Source organism: Bombina bombina, chromosome 1 (genome assembly GCF_027579735.1).
Source record: "Bombina bombina isolate aBomBom1 chromosome 1, aBomBom1.pri, whole genome shotgun sequence".
NCBI classification, from domain to species: Eukaryota; Metazoa; Chordata; class Amphibia; order Anura; family Bombinatoridae; genus Bombina; species Bombina bombina.
Genome location: NC_069499.1, coordinates 1,265,457,204 through 1,265,476,522, shown reverse-complemented (window position 1 = coordinate 1,265,476,522; position 19,319 = coordinate 1,265,457,204). Strand labels below are relative to the sequence as shown.

The 19,319-nt window shown below is 40.8% G+C and overlaps 1 protein-coding gene across 1 annotated transcript in view; it reads right to left on the bottom strand.

Moving 5' to 3' along the window:
- Window positions 1–19,319, bottom strand: part of CIBAR2 (CBY1 interacting BAR domain containing 2) — a 160,838-nt gene that overhangs the window by 140,895 nt on the left and 624 nt on the right. The gene's annotated exons all lie outside the window — the stretch shown is intronic.

Below are 19,319 nucleotides of genomic sequence, written 5' to 3'. Positions count from 1 at the left end.
CTTAAAAATGTTTGTTTAAAAATATAGATAATCCCTTTATTAGCCATTCCCCAGTTTTACATAACTAACACAGTTATATTAAAGGGACAGTCTAGTCCAAAATAAACTTTCATGATTCAGATAGAGAATGTAATTTTAAACAATTTTCCAATTTACTTTTATCACCAATTTTGCTTTGTTCTCTTTGTATTCTTAGCTGAAAGCTAAACTTAGGAGGTTCATATGCTAATTTCGAAGCCCTTAAAGGCTGCCTCTTCTCTCAGGGCATTTTGACAGTTTTTCACCACTAGAGGGTGTTAGTTCACGTGTGTCATATAGATAACACTGGGCTCATGCACGTGGAGTTCCAGTGAGCCAGCTCTGATTGGCTAAAATGGATGTCTGTCAAAAGAACTGAAATAAGGGGGCAGTTTGCAGAGGCTTAGATACAAGGTAATCACAGAGGTAAAAAGTGTATTTATATAACTGTGTTGGTTATACAAAACTGGGGAATTGGTAATAAAGGGATTATCTATCTTTTCAAACAATAACAATTCTGGTGTAGACTGTCCCTTTAATACACTTTTTACCTAAGTGATTACCTTATATCTTGCTTCTGTACACTGTCCTTTAACTAAGTGCTTTTAACAGACTGTCATTTTAACTAATCTGCTGAATCCTCTATAACTCCATGGGAGTGAACACAATGTTATCTATGGCACACATGAACTAGTGCTGGCTAGCTGTAAAAACTGTCAAAATACCCTGAGATAAGAGGTGGCCTTCAAGGGCGTGAGAAGCACAAACATGATTGTGACGTTGCAGTGTTTTTTGTGTTCAACTGAGTATTACAAGTGGAGCGGTGTTTAAATTACTGCTAGTTCGTTTGCGCCAATCTGAGATAATTTGTGCTCCCTATTCTTTGAATAGGCCCAGTCGAGCACAAAAGTCCGCTCATAATACAGGTTGAAAGTAAATGTGATTCCTCAAACGCAATTGCCTTTTACGCTCAATTTATATGTGATTTGAAAGTTTGTGTTAAGAGTTTGGGTGGAGGAAAAAGTTGCACTAAACTATACTATTACCCCTAAACCGGCACAACCTCCATCACAAATTACCTAGCTACAATATTAACTCCTAAACACCATACCCCCATTGCAAACTTAAATTTTAGCCAATCAGTGCTGACTCATAAATAACTCCGCGGGAGTGAGCACAATGTTTATCTGCATAGCACAAATTAACTAGTGCTGTAAAAAACTGTCAAACTGCGGCCTTCAACAGCTTAGAAATTAGTATATGAGCCTACCTAGGTTTAGCTTTTAACAAAGAATACCAAGAGAACAAAGCACTTTTTTTTTTTTGGTTTTCAAAATTTTTTATTAAGAGGTAAAGAAATTACAACATCTTAAAGCATCACAGAATGAACAATAAACAGTGAAGGTGTGCCTTCTCGGCTCCCAGTGGCCGTAGCGGAGGGGAGAAGATAGATAGAAGAAAGTCCCCAGCTGGGGGCCGGTCCGCCAGCCCCGAGGTATTTATGTTACACAGTCTTATAATAACTCACAATGGCAGTTCACCCCATTGTCCTAGAAATGGCCGTAGCTGGGTCACCCCATGTCGGGGTAGTGGGAGAGGGTGAAATGGAATGTCTTTGGATCTGCCGCCTGGGCGGTCCGGCAGATTAATCCGAAACAGATATATATTCACACACATGTGGTATATCCCCCTAAGTTGTAACAATAGGTCACTTAGTAACAACATAAATAATGCAAACGGTATATATGATTCAGATGTTGTGGATGGTGTGGATAATGTAGGGCCCCGAGGGGGCAGGGAGGGACAAAGGGGGGAGAGAGTAGCAGGGGGATCTCCGGGTGATAGGGAAGTCCCCGCCTCAAGTTCCCTGTGTTGTCCATACTGTTCTGTCAATTCAGGTCTCGGGTGAGTCAGTGAAAAGTCGAAGTCATTGTTCACATCTAGAACAAAGCACATTTTATGATAAAAACATAAATTATGTTTCCTTTCCATCTGTATGAGGAGAGTCCACGGCTTCATTCCTTATTTGTGGGAATACAGAACCTGGCCACCAGGAGGAGGCAAAAAAAAACCCAGCCAAAGGCTTAAATACCTCTCCCACTCCCCTCATCCCCCAGTCATTCTGCTGAGGGAACAAGGAACAGTAGGAAAAATATCAGAGTATAAAAGGTGCCAGAAGAATAACAAAAATTTAGGTCTGCCCAACGGAGAAAACGGGCGGGGGCCGTGGACTCTCCTCATACAGATGGAAAGGAAATTATCCAGTAAGCATAATTTATGTTTTCCATCTTAATATGAGGAGAGTCCACGGCTTCATTCCTTACTTGTGGGAAACATATACCTGAGCTCTAGAGGACACTGAAGGAAAACGGGAGGGTAAAAAAAAGCGGACCCTATTCTGAGGGCACCACAGCCTGTAAAACCTTTTTCACAAAATCTGCTTCAGCCGAAGCAAAAACGTCAAACTTATAAAACTTTGAAGAAGTATGTAAGGAGGACCAGGTAGCAGCCCTACAAATCTGCTCCATAGAGGCCTCATTTTTGAAGGCCCAAGAAGAAGCCACAGCTCTAGTTGAATGAACCGTAATGCTCTGAGGAGGCTTATGTCCCGCTGCTTCATATGCTAAGCGGATGATGCTCCTCAACCAAAAAGATAGGGAAGTGGAAGAAGCCTTCTGCCCTCTGCGCTTCCCAGAATAGACATCCAAATTATGAAGTAATCGCTCCTTCGAAGAAGAAGGATTAGGACACAAAGAAGGAACCACAATCTCCTGATTGATGTAAGATCAGACACAACCTTAGGGAGAAAACTCAACCCAGTTCGAAGAACAGCCTTATCAGCATGAAAAACTAGGTAAGGAGACTCACATTGCAAGGCCACCATCTCAGAGACTCTGCGTGCCGAAGCAACAGCCAATAGAAAAAGAACCTTCCAAGACAGTAACTTAATGTCAACCGAATGCATGGGCTCAAACAGAGTCCTCTGCAAAACTTGAAGAACTAATTCAATCTCCAAGGAGGAGCAGAATGTCTAAACACAGGCCTGATTCTAGACAGAGCCTGAACAAAAGACTGCATATCAGGAAGCTCAGCGAGCCTCTTGTGTAATAACACTGATAGAGCCAAAATTTGTCCCTTTAAGGAACTAGCAACAAGTCCCTTCTCCAAACCGTCCTGGAGAAAGGAAAGAATCCTGGATACCCTGACCTTATGCCAGGGGAAGCCACGTTCTTCACACCAGAATAAGTAGGACCTCCACACATTATGATAGATGTGGTGGGTGACCGGCTTTCTAGCTTGAATGAGAGTATCAATCACCCTCTCAGAAAAACCTCTCTTGGCTAGGACTAAGCGTTTAATCTCTACGCAGTCAGCCTCAGAGAATCTAGAATTTGATGAACAAAAGGACCCTGTATCAGCAGATCCCTGCAACAAGGTAAAGCTCTTGAATGGTCCTCTGCAGCCGGCAGGATGGAGCTTGGACCAGAATGTCGTCCAAATAAGGCGCTACTGCAAAGCCTCTGAATCTCGCCACCGCGAGCAGAGCCCCCAGAACCTTCATAAAGACTCTTGGAGCAGTAGCCAGACCGAAGGGAAGAGCTACAAACTGGAAGTGCTGATTCAGAAAAGCGAATCTTAAGAACTTGAAGTGATCATTGTGTATTGGAACATGAAGGTAAGCATCCTTTAAGTCAATCGTGGTCATAAACTGTCCTTCTTGAACTAAGGGCAGAATCGAGCGTATCATTTCCATCTTGAACGATGGCACTAACAGAAACTTGTTTAAACACATTAGGTCCAGAATCTGGCGAAACGTACCCTCCTTCTTTGGGACCATGAAAAGGTTTGAGTAGTATCCCAGACCTCTTTCTGCTAGAGGTACTGGCACGATGACTCCTAGGGAGGAGAGATCCCTCACACACCCTAGAAAAGCGTCTCGTTTTTCTGGTCTTAAAGACAGGTTTAATAAGAGGAATCTGCCCCTGGGTGGATGAGATTTGAAACCTATCCTGTAACCCTGGGCAACGACCTCCAGAACCCAAGGGTCTTGCATGTCTCCCAACCAAGCCTTCACAAAGAGAGATAGTCTGCCCCCCACATGATTTAGTGACGGATCAGGGGCCGCCAATCCTGGACCAAAAAGAACATTTCCTTTAAATGGAAAGGAAAGTAATCTAGATTTGGAAGTCATGTCAGCCGACCAAGACTTTAACCATAGAGCCCTATGGGCTAGAACAAAAAAGCTTGATGTCTTAGCATTCAAGCGGATAATCTGCATATTTGCATCACAAATAAATGAATTAGCAACCCTCAAGGCTTTAATTCTTTCCTGGATCTCCTTGAGGGGAGTTTCCACCTCGATCATCTCCGACAGGAAGTCACACCAATAGGTAGCGGTTCCAGTCACTGCAGCAACCGCCACTGCCGGCTGAAATAAAAATCCTGTGTGCTGAAACATCTTTCTTAACAGAGTGTCCAGCTTCTTATCCATGGGCCCGTTAAACGACAAACTATCCTCCAGCGGGATAATGGTAAGCTTAGCAAGCATGGAGATAGCTCCAACCACTTTAGGGACAGACCCCCACAACTCTAATTAGGAGTCAGTAACCTGGAACAATTTCTTAAAGGAAGAAGGGGAAAAGAGGATCTGAGCCTTTCCTATTCATTCTTAATAATATTTGCCATCTTTAAAGTTTGTGGCACCACCCTGTCCTCATAATCCTTATCAAGCTTAGGAATAGAAGGTTCCTCGGGTAACTTGGGTTCCGGAACCTCTAACGTAGCCAAGTGCTCTATCCTAAATCTAAAGTCTGTTTCGTCCGCAGCAGGAGGCCTAGAGGCAGCCGATTCCGACCCAGAAAGAGCCTCCTCTGAAGTATCAGAGGCGTCTTCGTCAGCATATAATCTAGTATCAGATAAATCCATCAAGTTGGTAGATGACCCCTGGGAAGGATAGCAGTATTTAACATTTCGCTTGCGCTTAGCAGGGCGAGGTAAAGCACTAAAGGCTGCAGACACTGCCGTTTGCAACTGTTCAGAAAAGTCTAGCGGTAAGAGGGCCCCTACCGAAGGAGGATTAGTAGTGCAATGGGGAGCTGCATGTGTAATAGGAGATGACTGCAGGGAACTCACCTCGCGGGACGGAGACCCCTCAGAGGTGGACAGCTCAGTGGTACTAAACATCTTATTCCTTTTAGATATCACTACTTTATCAAGGCATGTGGAACATAATTGAGCAGGTGGGTATACCGTAGCCTCCTCACAATAAAAACAGGTATTAGATTTAGTTAAAGAGGGAGTAGCCTCTAACGCATCAGAATCCTCCATAGTTTGTGCTTGTACAATGGACTACAGAAAAAATAAATGGCACCTTTATACCCCAATGGCCGGGGCACTCACCACCTCCTATGACCCAGGCCCCACAGAGAAACCGCTTTGTCTCCTGTAAACCGCACGGTCAGGAAAAAGAAAGTCAATGAGGCTGCACCCGGTCACATGGAGTGCCATGCAGGACCGCCCCTGCTTCAGGAAAAAAAAGCTCCAAACTGACAAGCTGAGCAGTTATCCAAAACGAAAGTAAAACATGAATGTTCACACATCTGCCAGAGCCTCATCTCACACATGTCGCAGCGTAAAACATAATAAAGCAAATCATGTATAAATCCCCCCAGTTCAATAATCCCCTTCCGGGGATATTAACCATTGATTCCATATAGATAAAGGAGTCACACTGTGATCCTGTCTTCTTCAAATATGAGGTAAAATGAAACAATCTTACCTGAATCATCGCCGTGGAACAGACACACAGCATCTCAAGTTTGACAGTCTTGTAGCATCGCACCAGACATGGACTTGAGTTAAAGAAGCAGGCAGTGAAACTCGTCAACACTGATTGCTTTAGGAGTTGTTAATACGAGTCTGGATGGTTTTGCAGAAAGACTCTCCCTGCATCTCCAGACCCTAACATTCGTCAATGCTCTCACTTAGAGGCTGACAAGACTACTTAAAACTCTAGTCCCATAGCAAAAAGTACTACCCTCCATAAAAGACTACTCAGAATCATCCAACACTTCTCTGCCATCCTCCTGTGACGAAAGGCAAAAAATGACTGGGGGATGAGGGGAGTGGGGGAGGTATTTAAGCCTTTGGCTGGGGTATCTTTGCCTCCTCCTGGTGGCCAGGTTCTGTATTCCCACAAGTAAGGAATGAAGCCATAGACTCTCCTCATATTAAGATGGAAAGTAAAATGGAAAGTTGTTTAACAATTATCCATTTTACCTACTGGAATTGATTTAATTGTTTACAAATAGCTCTTTCGCCTTTAGTTTGTCATTTGAAATAGCTGTTTTTTCATATTGTGTCCTCACCCATAATGAACATTTCTGAACAAAATGCTCCAAGTGGGGGGCTGTGACAGAGAGGTACTACAATGACAAATACTATATGGCAACAGTGTTTGTAAAAATGTTTTAAGACATGCATGTAAACTGGCTACTTCAGTATGCCCAATGAAAAGGAGATACATTTTAACAGAGGATACCAAGAGAACAAAGTCATTTTGATAATAGAAGTATATATTAATTTTTTTTATGTTTTTAATTGTAGGCTCTGCCTCCCATATCCCTTTAATCTTGCACACTCCAATCTCAACATGACAATGAGGCAATTACTATATATATATAAAGATTAATGCTCTTCCGAGAATCAATATCTCAATTTGAGGGCCATTTAAAGGATGTTGCTGGTTAAACTATATCTACAGCTGCAGGCACAGGACTGATGTATAACCCTACACTACTCTATGTAATAATGGCAGTTATTAACCCATCAATGCATAGCGTTATTAACTCTGGTACTTTAGTCATTATTCTAGGTGCCTCAGAAGTTTGACATAAACATGCTATAATTTAGTGATCTACATATTTGCCTTTATGTGAATATAATCTTCTAATGCCTGTTTAGATTTCAAAATGAACTGAATTGATGCATCTAACATGCAGATGTTTAATGCTGATGAAGCCCAGACAGCCAAAACAGTATATTAAAAACAGGCTTATTTAGTAATATTTTTCAAGGAGGCTATCACCTTACTCACTTTTATTTCTGTGTTCTATGGTTTACTAGGTTGTTGGAGAATGATAAGTTCTTGTTAATTCTGGGTACACATCTAGCTTTTCTTTATTAAGTATCGTACACATGTGATCATACTGTTCCATAATCTGCACATTCAAGATTTAAAGGTTAATTCTATTGAAAAATAAAAAAATCACACACTAAATTGTTACAGCATGTACTTTGCACATTACTAGCTATTCATAACATGTGTTAAGCCTAAGTAAAAAGTGTTAAACACATAGGAAAAGTCCTGCTCTAGAGTCACAAGCCTTGCAGGTAAGCCAAACTGAAGCAGCAGTCGCACACAGCCATCAATCTCCATCCATGTTCTGTAAGGGAGCTGCAATACTTGTCCTTTTATAAAAGGAGATAGAGAGGGCGCCACATAGTGTGATATAGTTTTATGCAAAGTGGTTTAGATCTGTAGCGGTGATGTGCTTACCAGATAATGTTGTACTGTGCTGTGACCAGTACTGTGTCGCCTGCTAGCACTTAAATCAGTGGCTAGTATACTGCCAAAACGAGTCTTTCCTGGGGCTCTTCCTTCAGGCTGTGGGCTCCAAAAAGAATCTTCAGTATTAGCTGCGAGCAAATCTTTGTTTTGTAACTTAAGATTTTGACTCAGTAATATTGTATAAAATGATGTATACAACTTCCAGAATTAAAAGAATTTTAAAAGGCTTTATTATAACGCGTTTCTCAACCTCCAAGGGTCGTTTCATCAGATATCAAAGCGGATGAAACGACCCTTGGAGGTTGAGAAACGCGTTATAATAAAGCCTTTTAAAATTCTTTTAATTCTGGAAGTTGTATACATCATTTTATACAATATTACTGAGTCAAAATCTTAAGTTACAAAACAAAGATTTGCTCGCAGCTAATACTGAAGATTCTTTTTGGAGCCCACAGCCTGAAGGAAGAGCCCCAGGAAAGACTCGTTTTGGCAGTATACTAGCCACTGATTTAAGTGCTAGCAGGCGAGACAGTACTGGTCACAGCACAGTACAACATTATCTGGTAAGCACATCACCGCTACAGATCTAAACCACTTTGCATAAAACTATATCACACTATGTGGCGCCCTCTCTATCTCCTTTTCTAACAGTTACATCCCCGCTCTCTGGGAACAAGAGGAGCTGCCTTCATTTAAAGCACCGACCAACAAGACAATCTCAAAGAACTTGATTTTTACCACTGGTCTCTTACAGTCATCAGCCGAGTCAGAGTCACTCGATAAAGGACATAGTAAATATTCATATGCAGTTCAATTTGTTGGATCACTATATTATTACTATACATACACAATTGTACCATTTTATTATTTCATTGCTTTTGTGAAAATTCAAATATTTATATACTATCAGCCATATTTTTCCACCCTGCCCATAACAGCGCGCCTTTTGTATTCCTCAGTGGGATACCACAACTTGTCCTTTTATGTTTAACCCCTTTAGCTAGTTTTTAAGTATATGTGCTTTTAATTCACATGCCTACAAAACGTTTATTTTTATGCTTATTCACAAAAACTTGCAACTGAATAAAGTCCGGTAATTAAAGCAAAGGGATGCTTATTGCATGTTTCAGTAATATGAAATTGTTGTTCAGGCTGCTCAGGCAATGAATTGGTGCTATAAAACATATGTAAATATTTTTTTCTGTGTGCCACTGTCTTTGCACGTTTTTGCCCCATTCCTTACAATAGAGGTTGCCAGCAAGCAGATGGGGAACTTTTGTAGCATTATTTGGTGTGAATTAGTGACAAATCCACTTGTTTTTTTTAATAGCAATTTTACACAATACATCTGGCATAGGTATTAATAATGCAAGCATCTAATGTTTCCTCTAACAGTCTACATGACAGACAGACATATGAAACATATGCCGGATATTTATGCAGTGTGTGATTTTGAACAGTGCTTGTATTTCAAGTGAATTTCAACAGATTTAACAATAGGTCTGTATGTGTAGGTCCACCCTTTATTTCTCTTGTAAGGTGTATCCAGTCCACGGATCATCCATTACTTGTGGGATATTCTCCTTCCCAACAGGAAGCTGCAAGAGGATCACCCACAGAAGAGCTGTCTATATAGCTCCTCCCCTAACTGCCACTACCAGTCATTCTCTTGCAGCTCTCAACATCATAGGAAGTAGCTAGAGAGATGTGGTGAATTTATGTAGTTGATCTTCAATCAAAAGTTTATTATTTTCAAATGGTACCGGAGTTGTACTGTTTTAGCCTCAGGCAGAAAGTTGAAGAAGAGTCTGCCTGTGGTCTTTGATGATCTTAGCAGGTTGTAACTAAGATCCATTGCTGTTCTCACACATAACTGAAGAGATGAGGTAACTTCAGCTGGGGGAATAGCGTGCAGGGTCTCCTGCTATGAGGTATGTGCAGTTTAAATTTTTCTAGAGAAATGAATATGCTAGAAAATGCTGTTAATACCGGATTTATTTAAGGTAAGCCTGATTACAGTGATTTAATAATGACTAGTATCATGCTTGCTGTAAAAGGTAATATTCTTATTACTTTCTCACATTACTGAAAATAAGATAACGTTTGCTGGAAGTGTTTAAACGTTTTTTTCTACATATTGGTGATAAAACTTTATTGGGGCCCAGTTTTTTCCACATGGCTGGCTAGATTTTGCCTAGGGATAGTTTTTTTATGGCCCTCTCACTGTGAGTACAGGTTGGGAGGGGCCTAATTTCAGGCCTAAATCGTGCAGTAGTTTTTGCAGCTTGAGACTTCCAGCTTCCCTTAAGGAATCCCCTGAACACTTAGGACCTCTACAAAGGGTTTTTGTGCCTTCAAAAGTCGTTGTATGGGCAGGTAGGGCCACAACAGAGCTGTGGCAGTTTGTTGTGACTGTTAAAAAACGTTTATATCGTTTTTTTTGATCCGGTTTTGAAACTAAGGGGTTAATCATCCATTTGCAAGTGGGTGCAATGCTCTGTTAGTCTATTATACACACTGTAAAAATGTTGTAAGATTTACTGCTTTTTATCACTGTTTTTCAATTTCTGACAAAAATTGTTTCTCTTAAAGGCACAGTACCGTTTTTATTTTTTGCTTGTTTACATTTATCAAAGTGTTTTCCAAGCTTGCTGGTCTCATTGCTAGTCTGTTTAAACATGTCTGACATAGAGGAAACTCCTTGTTCATTATGTTTAGAAGCCATTGTGGAACCCCCTCTTAGAATGTGTACCAAATGTACTGATTTTACTTTAAGTTATAAAGATCATATTCTGTCTTTAAAAGATTTATCACCAGAGGAAATTGACAAGGGGGAAGTTATGCCGACTAACTCGCCCCACGTGTCAGAACCTTTGACTCCCACTCAAGGGACTCCCGCTCAAGTGGCGCCAAGTACATCTAGCGCGCCCATGGCGTTTACTTTACAAGGCATGGCGGCAGTTATGGATCATACCCTTACAGCGGTATTGTCCAAACTACCAGGGTTACAAGGAAAGCGAGACAGCTCTGGGACTAGAAAAAATACAGAGCTTTCTGACGCTTTAGTAGCTATGTCTGATATCCCCTCAAAATATGCAGAAGCTGAGGCAGGAGAGCTTCTTTCTGTGGGTGATTTTTCTGACTCAGGGAAGATGCTTCAACCTGATTCTGATATGTCTACATTTAAATTTAAGCTTGAACACCTCCGCGTGTTGCTCAGGGAGGTTTTACTCTGGATGACTGTGACACCATTATAGTGCCAGAGAAATTGTGTAGATTGGATAAATACTATGCAGTGCCTTTTTACACTGATGTTTTTCCAATACCTAAAAGGTTTTCAGAAATTATTACTAAGGAATTGGATAGACCAGGTGTACCGTTCTCTCCCCCTCCTATTTTTAAGAAAATGTTTCCAATAGATGCCGCTACACGGGACTTATGGCAAACGGTCCCTAAGGTGGAGGGAGCAGTTTCTACCCTAGCTAAGCGTACAACTATTCCCGTCGAGGACAGTTGTGCTTTCCTAGATCCAATGGATAAAAGTTAGAGGGTTACCTTAAGAAAATGTTTCTTCAACAAGGTTTTATTCTCCAGCCTCTTGCATGCATTGCCCCGGTCACTGCTGCTGCGGCCTTCTGGTTTGAGTCTCTGGAAGAGGCCTTACAGGTAGAAACTCCATTGGATGATATACTTGACAAGCTTAAAGCGCTTAAGCTAGCCAATTCATTTGTTTCTGACGCCGTTGTTCATTTAACCAAACTAACGGCTAAGAACTCAGGTTTTGCTATACAGGCGCGTAGGGCGCTATGGCTTAAATCTTGGTCAGCTGACGTTACTTCAAAGTCTAAGCTTCTCAACATTCCCTTCAAGGGGCAGACCCTATTCGGGCCTGGACTGAAGGAGATCATTTCTGATATTACTGGAGGAAAAGGTCATGCCCTTCCTCAGGATAGGTCTAATAAATTAAGGACCAAACAAACTAATTTTCGTGCCTTTCGAAACTTTAAGACGAGCGCGGCATCAACTTCCTCTAATGCAAAACAAGAGGGAAATTTTGCCCAGTCCAAGCCGGTCTGGAGACCTAACCAGGCCTGGAACAAAGGTAAGCAGGCCAAGAAGCCTGCTGCTGCCTCTAAGACAGCATGAAAGATCAGCCCCCGATCCAGTAACTGATCTAGTAGGGGGCAGACTTTCTCTCTTCGCCCAGGCTTGGGCAAGAGATGTCCAGGATCCCTGGGCGTTGGAAATTGTGTCAGAGGGATATCTTCTGGACTTCAAAGCTTCTTCCCCAAAAGGAAGATTTCACCTCTCACAATTATCTGCAGACCAGATAAAGAGAGAGGCATTCTTACATTGTGTTCAAGACCTCTTAGTTATGGGAGTGATCCACATAGTTCCAAAGGAGGAACAGGGGCAAGGCTTCTATTCAAATCTCTTTGTGGTTCCCAAGAAAGAGGGAACCTTCAGACCAATCTTAGATCTCAAGATCCTAAACAAATTTCTCAGGGTCCCATCTTTCAAGATGGAGACTATTCGAACCATCCTACCTATGATCCAGGAGGGTCAATACATGACTACCGTGGACTTAAAGGATGCTTATCTTCACATTCCGATACACAAAGATCATCATCGGTTTCTCAGGTTCGCCTTCCTAGACAGGCATTACCAGTTTGTGGCTCTTCCCTTTGGGTTAGCTACGGCACCAAGAATCTTTACGAAGGTTCTGGGGTCACTTCTGGCAGTCCTAAGGCCACGGGGCATAGCAGTAGCCCCTTACTTAGACGACATTCTGATACAGGCGTTGAATTTCCAAATTGCCACGTCCCATACGGACATTGTTCTGGCATTCCTGAGGTCTCATGGGTGGAAAGTGAACGAAAAGAAGAGTTCTCTATCCCCTCTCACAAGAGTTTCCTTCCTGAGTACTATGATAGATTCTGTAGAAATGAGGATTTACCTAACAGAGGCCAGGTTGTCAAAACTTCTAAATTACTGCCGTGTTCTTTATTCTACTTCTCGCCCTTCGGTGGCTCAGTGTATGGAAGTAATCGGCTTAATGGTAGCGGCAATGTACATAGTTCTGTTTGCCCGCCTACATCTCAGACCGCTGCAACTCTGCATGCTCAGTCAGTGGAATGGGGATTACACAGATTTGTCCCCTCTACTAAATCTGGATCAAGAGACCAGGGATTCTCTTCTCTGGTGGCTATCTCGGGTCCATCTGTCCAAAGGTATGACCTTCCGCAGGCCAGATTGGACAATAGTAACAACAGATGCCAGCCTTCTGGGCTGGGTGCAGTCTGGAACTCTCTGAAGGCTCAGGGGTCGTGGACTCAGGAGGAGGCACTCCTTCCAATAAACATTCTGGAACTAAGAGCGATATTCAATGCTCTTCAGGCTTGGCCTCAGCTAGCGGCAGTGAGGTTCATCAGATTTCAGTCGGACAACATCACGACTGTAGCTTACATCAACCATCAAGGGGGAACAAGGAGTTCCCTAGCGATGTTGGAGGTTTCAAAGATAATTCAATGGGCAGAGATTCACTCTTGCCATCAATAAGCTATCCATATCCCAGGAGTAGAGAACTGGGAGGCAGATTTTCTAAGTCGTCAGACTTTTCATCCGGGGGAGTGGGAGCTCCATCCGGAGGTGTTTGCACAGTTGATTCAACGTTGGGGCAAACCAGAACTGGATCTCATGGCGTTTCGCCAGAACGCCAAGCTTCCTTGTTACGGATCCAGGTCCAGGGATCCCAAGGCAGCGCTGATAGATGCTCTAGCAGCGCCTTGGTCCTTCAACCTGGCTTATGTGTTTCCACCGTTTCCTCTGCTCCCTCGTCTGATTGCCAAGATCAAACAGGAGAGAGCATCGGTAATTTTGATAGCGCCTGCGTGGCCACGCATGACTTGGTATGCAGATCTGGTGAACATGTCATCCTTTCCACCATGGACTCTGCCTCTGAGGCAGGACCTTCTACTTCAGGGTCCTTTCAACCATCCAAATCTAATTTCTCTGCGGCTGACTGCTTGGAGATTGAACGCTTGATTTTATCAAAGCGTGGTTTCTCTGAGTCGGTCATTGATACCTTAATACAGGCGCGAAAGCCTGTCACCAGGAAAATCTATCATAAGATATGGTGTAAATATCTTCATTGGTGTGAATCCAAGGGTTACTCATGGAGTAAGGTCAGGATTCCTAGGATATTATCTTTTCTCCAAGAAGGATTGGAGAAGGGTTTGTCAGCTAGTTCCTTAAAAGGACAGATTTCTGCTCTGTCTATTCTTTTGCACAAACGTCTGGCTGAGGTTCCAGACGTGCAGGCGTTTTGTCAGGCTTTAGTCAGAATCAAGCCTGTGTTTAAACCTGTTGCTCCGCCTTGGAGATTAAATTTAGTTCTTAAGGTTCTTCAAGGGTACCAAACCTGTTTTTTTACCTAAGGTGGTATCTAATAAAAATATCAATCAGGAGATTGTTGTACCGTCACTGTGTCCTAATCCTTCTTCAAAGAAGGAACGTCTTTTACACAATCTTGACGTGGTTCGTGCTTTAAAGTTTTATTTACAAGCTACTAAAGATTTTCGTCAAACATCTGCATTGTTTGTTGTCTACTCTGGACAGAGGAGAGGCCAAAAGGCTTCGGAAACCTCTCTTTCATTTTGGCTAAGGAGTATAATACGCCAGCAGCCTCCTGAAAGGATTACAGCTCATTCTACTAGAGCGGTAGCTTCCACATGGGCTTTTAAAAATGAGGCTTCTGTTGAACAGATTTGTAAGGCGGCGACTTGGTCTTCGCTTCATACTTTTTCAAAGTTCTATAAATTTGATACTTTTGCTTCTTCGGAGGCTATTTTTGGGAGAAAGGTCTTGCAGGCAGTGGTGCCTTCCGTTTAAGCGCCTGCCTTGTCCCTCCCTTCATCCGTGTCCTATAGCTTTGGTATTGGTATCCCACAAGTAATGGATGATCCGTGGACTGGATACACCTTACAAGAGAAAACAAAATTTATGCTTACCTGATAAATTTATTTCTCTTGTGGTGTATCCAGTCCACGGCCCGCCCTGTCATTTTAAGGCAGGTGTTTTTTATTTTTAAACTACAGTCACCACTGCACCCTATAGTTTCTCCTTTCTCTTGCTTGTCTTCGGTCGAATGACTGGTAGTGGCAGTTAGGGGAGGAGCTATATAGACAGCTCTGCTGTGGGTGATCCTCTTGCAGCTTCCTGTTGGGAAGGAGAATATCCCACAAGTAATGGATGATCCGTGGACTGGATACACCACAAGAGAAATAAATTTATCAGGTAAGCATAAATTTTGTTTTTTGATGAACAACTTTAACACATAGTTAAAGGGACAGTGTACTGTAGAATTGTCTCCCCTTTAATGTGTTACCAGTGGTCCCTTAAGTTAAACACATAGGGGCCGATTAATAAAAGTGCGAGCGGACATGATATGATGTAGCGTATCATGTTCGCCGTACATAGATAAATGCTGTCAGCATACACTGTCGGCATTTATCATTGCACAAGCAGATCTTGTGAACTGCTTGTGCATTGTCGCCCCCTGCAGATTTGCGGCCGCTAGCAGGGGGTGTCAATCAGCCCGATAGTATAGGATCGGGCAGATTGATGTCCACAGCCTCAGAGCAGGCAGACAAGTTATGGAGCAGCGGTCTTTAGACCTCTGCTTCATAACTGCTGTTTCCGGCGAGCCTGTAGGCTAGCACGGAAACAAGGGCATCAAGCTCCATTAAGAGCTTGATGATTCAGCCCCATAGTGTTGCAGCATCACTAGTGATAAAATTGCATGCTCTCACTATTTAGAGCATGTAATTGTATCACTAAAATGGCCCTTTACATATTTTTATAACAATCTCTGATTGTTTTATGTCCCTTTAAAATGTACATATTTTCTAAGTGTACCCTGAGCCCATCCCATTAGACAATATAAGGTATTTGAATGTATTTTAGTCGATTTTCCCATTTTTATTTCCCAGCAAATTATATTTGTCTTCTTATCTGTTCATATATGGCAAGGATGGCCAACTTGTGACCTGTGACACTAATCACTGCAACTCACCATGCCAATTACTCAAACAATTACTCACTGGAGGTTGGAAGGTTTTAATCTTAAACATATATTTTCAGTCAGAGCTGTATATATTGAGTGTCATTATTCAGACTCCAACGCCTTTTAAAGAACAATGATAACTGGCTGCCTGGTGTTAATATGAATAATTGATAATAGAGTGCAAAATAACCGTCTTACCATAAGGTTGTATGCAGCCCTTGAAGAGGCTTTACACTGTCTACAGTAGTTGGTTACCATTATTGTTTTCCCCCTGCACCTGCAGCTCTCTTCAAAGTCATTATCTTCTTTTAACCCCTTACAATGATCAGTTAGTGAAGTTCTGCATCTTCACACTGGGCGCCGCCATCTTGGAGCTTATATTTGGTTTGTAACTTTTAAACTGTGGGAAAAAAAACTGCAAAAATGTAACATTTCTGCTTTCTACTATGTGAGCTAAACTGAAGTGCAATGTGCAGCTGTCAAAAAGCCGGTAACATCACAGATCTGTAAAAGTGCACTGCTTCTGATACTGGGTGCAACAATACGTGAGATGCAAGATGGCGGAGCCCAGTATAAAATGCAGAGATTTACCAACTGGCTTCTGTAATGGGTTAAAATAAGAGAAAGGCATTAAATAGATCTGCAGGTACAGGAGGGAAAACAATAGCATGGTATGTAGTAACCATCCTACTGTAGTTGTACCCAGCTGTTTAATGTCCCTTTAAGGCATCTAAAATATTGAAATAAGGCCCTTATGCGTTACCATGTTGGACATAACTGAAATAAGACTTCTAATGAAGATGCAATGTAACTTGCCTTTTAATCTAGCTGTAACATTCTAATACCTCGTGCTCCTGGCCACCCGATTCAGAACTCATGTTTTTATGAGCTAACAATTTGAACTGTTCTCCAATCTGCGCTCTAGCCGTATGGCATTTTATTTTTTTGTAGCTAGAGTGCTGATTTAAAGAACAGTTCAAACTGTTAGCTCACAAAAAATATGAGTTTTGAATGGGACGGCCAGGAGCACAAGGTATTAGAATGGCACGGCTAGATTAAGTTACAGTGCATGTTTATTAGAAGTAATCAATTAAAGGCCCTCTAAAATATTGGTTAGATTCCAGACCTGATTTTAAAACATGTCGTTTTTAGTACCATCTACACTATTGTTGTTTTTATTTGCTTTTAGGTTTAATTTATGATTTAAAAAGAAAAACATTTTTTTTTGGATTGGAGTTTCTCCCAACCACCAAAGGTTCTCACCATCAGGAACAGGAACACTAGCCCATTAATTGGGTTTGACCTAAAAGACCCTTGACTTTATTCTCACCATCAGGAACCTCAGACGGACTCTCACCACTAGGAAAATAAGGTTTCCTTTTCTTCACATTAACTTTTGACTTTTATTTGGATCTTCACATTTAGACTTTTTTTTAGGATTTTGTTTCTTGGATTACAATCACTGACTTTGTTATCTTTTTTTTTTTGATCACTGACTTTGTTCTTTTTTTTTATTTTTGAGCAGCATTTTTTCATTGTTTCCTTTGTAATTTTTTCAATTTTTCACATCAATTTTTTCACTTTTGAATAAGCAAGTTGACACTGTCTGTTTTCTTTATATTTGCAATCACTAAGGATAATTTTTCACTCCCTTTTTATACACATTGTCACCACAAACACTGGTACATAATATCTCTTACGGTATCCTCCGCCTAGTCGATATCAGCAATCCATTCATTTGATTTACTGCATTTTATTAATCCACACATTGGATTAATTTCTTTCAGATATTGTTTGGAATTTTAAATTTCTCATATTTTTATTGGGGCTACCATTATTATTGCCTCTGTATCATTTTATATTCAGTGTTTTTATATAGATATATTCAATATTTAATTTGTACAAGAGTGGATCCACATCTTATTGTTTTTATTGTCATTTATTACCACTGTACCCACAGTGGCATGTTTTATTCTTGTGTAAAGTACTAGATTTACAATATTTCTAAATACACACTCTACACATTGTACAACACCTAGCCCATTTGAGGCGCTCTGAACACATCTATTTTTCCTATTTTTTTTAAAAACATGTAAAGTTTACCATCACTTTAAGAGGTAGAAAGGGCAAAATTGAAACGTGCACGTTTACTTTTCGGTTCTAAATAGGCGCAATTTTGCAATATACTTTCATTAGCAAAAAAATGCTTCTATTAAAAGTTATTACAGGGAGAAAACCCTTTATCCAAACAGCTTGGGACCAGTAATGGTTTGGTTTTTGGATTAGTGTGCATTTTGGAATATTAGACATTTTTAAAATGGGACCGGTTAGAGAGCGGATGGAAGAGTAAACAATATCTTCTGTCATTTAGGCAAGAGAAAAAATATGTACATGTCATAATGCAACTTATACATGTAACCTAAAGGTAGTTTTAAATCATTTTTAATACTTTTGTATGAACAGTACCCTCAGAACGATAATACAGAACTGTAATCAGAAAGGTAATATTTGTTGTTTTAAATAAATAAAGACTTATTTGCATTTTAGAACACACACAAAACAAAGCAAAAGACACAGGCAGGGACAATTGTGATTTACAGTCAGGAAAAAATAGTAATTTTTTATATATATATATATATTTTTTTAAATATTCATTAAAATGAATGTATTTCAGAATAAGTTTGGATTTTGGAATTACAGATTTGGTCATTTGTACCTGTACTGTGTTTCTGCAGCATATGTACAAATGCTGTGAGGGCCTGTGTACCAGTTTTCAACACCATGCTTGCCCAGAGAGCTGCCGTGGTGTGTATTGCATCAGTGTAGACTACATTTGTGTCATACAAGCCACTGTTGACTCTCTGAGGTGTGCTGTTTGATTATTGGTGCACGCACCCTCAGGGCATATTTGCATATGCCACTAAAAAACCAGTAATACCTTTTACTAGAAGCATTTTTGCTGATGGAAGTATATTGCAAAATGCTTCTATTTAAAACTGACATGCACCCAATGCACAATGCCATTTTGGCCTTTACATCCCTTTAAAGGGCCACTAAACCCAAAATCTTTCTTTCATGATTCAGATAGAGAATAGAAATTTAAACAACATTAAAATTTACTTCTATTATTTATTTTGCTTATTTTTTTAGATATCCTTAGTTGAAGAAAAAGCAATGCACATGGTGAACCAATCACACAAGGCTTCTATGTGCAGCAACCAATCAGCAGCTAATGAGCATATCTAGATATGCTTTTCAGCAAAGAATATCAAGAGAATAAAACAAATTAGATAACATAAGTAAATTAGAAAGATGTTTAAAACTGCATTCTCTTTCTAAATCATGAAAGAAAAAATGTGGGTTTCATGTCCCTTTAATTGCAGAGTGGGCTGGTATATATTTGTTTTTACAGTTGTAAAATAGTTAATAGATCTTTGTTTAAAATGTAAAACTAAGGATAGTAGTGAAGTATGATCTTCCAATTGTAACTTGTATTGTAGTAAGATTTTACTTATTTTATAGAAACTCAATAGCTGCCCAGAAATTGGGGCAAAAACATTTGCAAATATCTAATTAAAAAGTGAGAAGCTATCATGTCAGGGATGAGCAGCGCCCACTTTGTTCCCAGTAGTTGACAAGTAATGGTGTGTCATTTAACACACAGTA